Below are 4,942 nucleotides of genomic sequence, written 5' to 3'. Positions count from 1 at the left end.
ATTAAGTCAACTTAGATATTGATTGGTTACTCCTATGAGCTTTGTGCCATTGCTGTACTAGTATATCTTACAGGCAGGACATTGTGTAGATCACAAGGTTTGTTTGGTGTTTATATTTTTCCTTGAGTAGTGTGCAGAGTACCTTCCTATACTATAGATGCTTGCACATAGGCTGAAGGCACTAAATAGGCACCAGCTTGACTTCTCCATGTTCAATGAGCTTGCCATCAGTTGATGAAAAGCAACCTATAGTCTTGGTAACAGCCTGAGTTGTTTGGGGGTTCCCATTGCAACAATACATTTGGCCAACAATTCAATGAAATGTAACCCAATCCCCAAAACTGGCAGTTTCATTTGGTAATAAGAAATGTCCAGGCCTTCGCCTCCCCGCGGGTCTTTCCCGCCTCTCCTCAGCCCAGAGCTTAGGAGGCTGTCTCTTGGCGCTCTCCAGGGACGCCACCTCAGTCCCGGGTTCGCCCTCGTCGCCGGCCGGCGACGGAAACTTCCCTTCCCTCCAGGTGACGAGCAGCAGGTGACATAAAGATGTCTGTTGAAGACAAGTCTGTAATACCAGATACTCTGGAGGATGAAGTGGGAAGGTTGTAAGTTCAAGCCTTTGCAGGGTACAGGCAATGGGCCACTTTTGCTCGAATGTGGTATCTCTTAGATGGCAAGATGCAGCCCCCTGGCAAACTCGCAGCTATAGCGTCCAAGCAGCTTCAAGGTCTGTGCAAACCAGTGTGTACCATCAGCTGAGTGACCGTGGAGATCATGTTGTCATAATAAACACAAGACACATTGCATTTTCCGGAAACAAGTGGGAGCAGAAAGCGTACTCCTCACACACTGGCTACCCGGGTGGGTTTCGACAAGTAACAGCTGCACAGCTTCACCTGAAGGACCCAGTGGCGACTGTGAAATTAGCTACTTACGGCATGCTGCCCAAAAACCTGCACAGAAGGACAATGATGCAAAGGCTGCATCTTTTTCCAGACGAGGATATTCCAGAAGATACTCTTAAGAATTTAGTGGAAGAGCTTCCTCAGCCACGGAAAGTGCCTAAACGACTGGATGAGTACACCCAAGAAGAAATAGAGGCTTTCCCAAGAGTGTGGACTCCACCTGAAGATTATCGGCTGTAGGAAAACGGGAATGGTGAACCAACAGCAAGAGACCGATGCTTCCTGGGGAACTGCCATGACCCAAGACAGAGAGAACGGCATGCCCTCCCTGTGGGAACACTCAAAGGCAGAACCCAGTAGCATATTGCAGTAGAGCGTACCACACGCTACTTTACACAAGTGTCTTATGGAACCTGATTTAAGTGCTGGAAATGTTAATAAACCTGCTTACTAAGTTAAAAAAAAAAGAAATGTCCAGCTGGAGCTCTGTCTCCCCATTACTCAGCAATTTCCAGATTGCCTTCATATATGTATATGTTTCACAATGCTTCTACTGTATTATATTTTCACACTACCCCTCAGATGGCCCTTAATTTTTAGCTGTAAAGAAAGCATGATTTCGCCAATAACAAAAGCTTGGCCAGTCTGTGGTAGCCTTAGTAGACAGAGGAGGAAAGACAATGATACATTTTTTTAGTTGTGTATCTGCTTTGTGGGGATGTGGGATGCGCACACACACCACAGCATCCTGGTGGAGGTCAGAGGACGGTTTGTGGTTGATGATCCTTTTCTTCCACAGATGGATCCTGGAGATTTTTAGGTCATCAGTCTTGGTAGAAAGTTGCTTTAGCCAGTGAACCGTCTCACCAGCCATAAGCATTTTTCCTTTCCTGAGGTGCTGGAGAGTAAGCTCAGGGTCTAAGACATGCCTAAGCATGCTCTCTACCACTGAGTGGCAGTGAGCTCCTTTCTTTTTATTTTTAAGATTTATTTTTAATGTGTGTGTGTGCCACATGTGTACCGTTGCTCACAGATACCTGGAAAGGGCATTGGACTGTCTAAAGCTGGAGTTACAGGCAGTTGTGAGCTGCCTGGTGTAGGCACTAGGAACTAAACTTGGGTCATCTAGAAGAGAAACAAGTACTCTTACCCACCAAGCCATTGTTCCAACTCCCAGTCTACCTCTTAAATGAGTATTTTAAAATTAGTTTGTTTGAATCAAAATCTAAACATGATTTTAAAACTGCATAGTTGACATTTTCTGAGTCCCTCTAAATATTTGTTTTTTTTCCCTATGGCCATTCCCAAGTTGCCCTGTCTTGTTGCTGAAAAATGTGTGATTTGATCTTCAGGATTCCCCTTATTTAGCAGACTGCATCTTCAGGGAATTAATCAATGTGTTTCTCTATCCCTTATAGTTCCAATAAACTGATAAGTCTGTGGATTCCAGTTCAATTTTCAGGCATTCATACTTCATAGGCAGTCCTTGCCATCTGGTTGTCTACTCCACTTTTAGAGATCAGGGTCATCAGTGAGTTCCAGTGTTATCAGACAGCTCTGTTCATATAAAGTTTTCTGCTTACACCATTGCCTAATGGTTGGAAGATTTTCTTTTCTTTTTTTTCTTTTTTTGGCTTATGCTTTACTGTACTAGAGCTTTAGAAGTGAACAGTCTCCATGGCCACCTTCATTTCTGTTTCTACCTTTATTATGTGGAATTCCAGAAAAAGGAGGGTTCTGCTCACCCACTACTCAGTCAGAGAGAAAATTGGAACAGACAAGTAGAGCCTTTTTATGACTTAGAATGTTTTACTTTCAGTTAATTTTTTTTAGACCACCACCATAAACTACCTTTTACATGTTTGATATGTAGCATTCCATGGTATTTCTTCCTTTTATTGTTGAAATAGCTCCTTTGGAGCTTGGCATGGTGGTGCACACCTTTAATCCCAGCACTCCAGAGGCAGAGGTAGGCAGATCTCTTATGAGTTCAAAGCTGGCCTAGTCTACAAAGAACTTCCCAGTACAGCCAGGGCTGTTACACACAGAAACCCTGCCTCAACTCACCACCACAAAAACAAAAAGAAAAAGAAAAAAAGGAGGGAGGGAGGGAAAGAAGGAATGAAGGAAGAAAGGAAGGAAGGAAGGAAGGAAGGAAGGAAGGAAGGAAGGGAGGGAGGGAGGGAGGGAGGGAGGGAGGGAGGGAAGGAGGGACATTTGGTCAGCCAGTGTCTCCCAGGTTCACATTGGATCCTTTTAACCTGTCCTGACTTTGGCAGCCTCTTTATTTCCTGACTCAATAAGATGACCCAGAATAAAATTATAGTGTTCACTGCAGACTTGGGAGTACCAGACCCAGTTTATATGCTTCCCTGAAATTGTTTGGCCACAGATTTTTGTTCAGTGTTAGCAATATTCCAAGAAGGCCAAATGGCGCCAACCGTAGCCACAGAGATTTTTGATTGAGAATCTTAAGAATCATTAAGTTTTATGACCACCTTTGAAATGGAGAACAGTGGATTGCTGTAGAACACCCCCAGTTGGCTGTAGGCTAGCCAGTCCCGCCGAAGCAGATGCTGTCTGTCCTCTTGTGTTGCTGGGGCACAACCCCACAGCACCTCAGTCTACATGTTTTATCCTTCCACCTGGAGTTTTTGGATCACCACTAAATCACACCCGCTCGTTAGTATGCCTCCAGGCACCAGGCTGTAGACTGTAGGGAAGGGTGACATAAGTTGCACCTGCTGACAATTCACCATGGTACATTATGGCTCTATTATTTACACTGCCTGAAGGACCATGGAAGAGAACTAGGAACCAAGGCCAACTTTGGATGGTGAGGGAAAGGAGCAAAGAAGAGCCTGGAAGTGTATTTATCATTATGATGTTGTTGCAAGACACAGCACAGTGCAACGGAATGCATTACTCCGTGCAATGGTTCAGCTGGTGTCTCCCATGGACAGATAGTCAAGAGAGGTTCCCAGAACTAAAGCTAGCTGATGACACGCTGCCTTGGATTTGCTCCCTTTCCTCATTTTTCTCTTCACGGCATTAAATAGTTAGAATGTGTGTTTTAATAGAAAAATATATTGATATACCTTATAGGTAATGGTAGATAAATTAATTTTCAAGATCACATACAGAGGCCATAGAAATAGAATAATAGTAAAAAGGCTTTGAGTGACGTTGAAGAGGCTCTGGCTTTGATCTCAACAACAATAACAACAACAAGAACAACACACATATCTTTGCAACAATTTCAGCTTTTAACACACCAGCTTAGGCATTGCGCTTCCATCGTCTATAGCTTAAATGGAAAGTTATGGTATATACTCCTTTTGAAAAGTTTATCATTGTGTATGTGTGTTCATGTATGTGTGGGCAGGGCAGGTGCACACATGCCATAGCATCCATGTGGAGGTTAGAGGACAACTTAAGGTGCAGTTTCTCACCTTTTACCGTGTTCAAGATGGCTCTCTTGTTCTCCACTGCCTACCCAAGACTACCCGGACCACAAGCTTCCAGGCATTCTCTCGTCTCCACCTCTCGTCCCATTCAAAGAGTGCTAGGATTACACATGTACACAACTGTGTCCAGCTTCACCTGGGTTCTTGGGATCTGAACCCAAGTGCTTTTCCCACTCGCCATCCCCCCCAGCCAGTGAGCACTCTTAATAGAGGTTCTCAACATAGCTATGAGAAAATACTTTGCATATGGCAATTTTTAAATGGCATTCCAAATTCAAGGCACAGTAAGAAAACTTTGTAATTACCTTTCTCTCTTTTAACAGAAGCATGTAAATTTAGAATCATGCATAAAATCAATGTACAGGTAATCTTATCACTTTTTATGATTTGCAGCTTGCCTCGTTTTTTGGCACTTTCTTATAGTTTCATGAGGTAGGTAAAATGGGTAATGGCCATCACTACATGACCAGTAAAGGAGTGGTTTTCTCAGTATATGTACATTTGGGGGATTGTGATCTCCTGGAGAGAGTAGCAAGTCTTTGATAGTCAAATCTCTCAGCTTCATATTTGGAA

General features: G+C 43.6%; 1 pseudogene; it reads left to right on the top strand.

The window, feature by feature from the left end:
• Positions 1–367: 367 nt before the first annotated feature.
• Positions 368–1,362, top strand: LOC101827115 (annotated as a pseudogene).
• The last annotated feature ends 3,580 nt before the right edge of the window (positions 1,363–4,942 follow it).

The sequence above is a fragment of the Mesocricetus auratus genome, unplaced genomic scaffold (genome assembly GCF_017639785.1).
Source record: "Mesocricetus auratus isolate SY011 unplaced genomic scaffold, BCM_Maur_2.0 Super-Scaffold_100026, whole genome shotgun sequence".
In the NCBI taxonomy this organism is placed as follows: Eukaryota; Metazoa; Chordata; class Mammalia; order Rodentia; family Cricetidae; genus Mesocricetus; species Mesocricetus auratus.
This window is presented reverse-complemented; position numbering and strand designations above follow the sequence as displayed.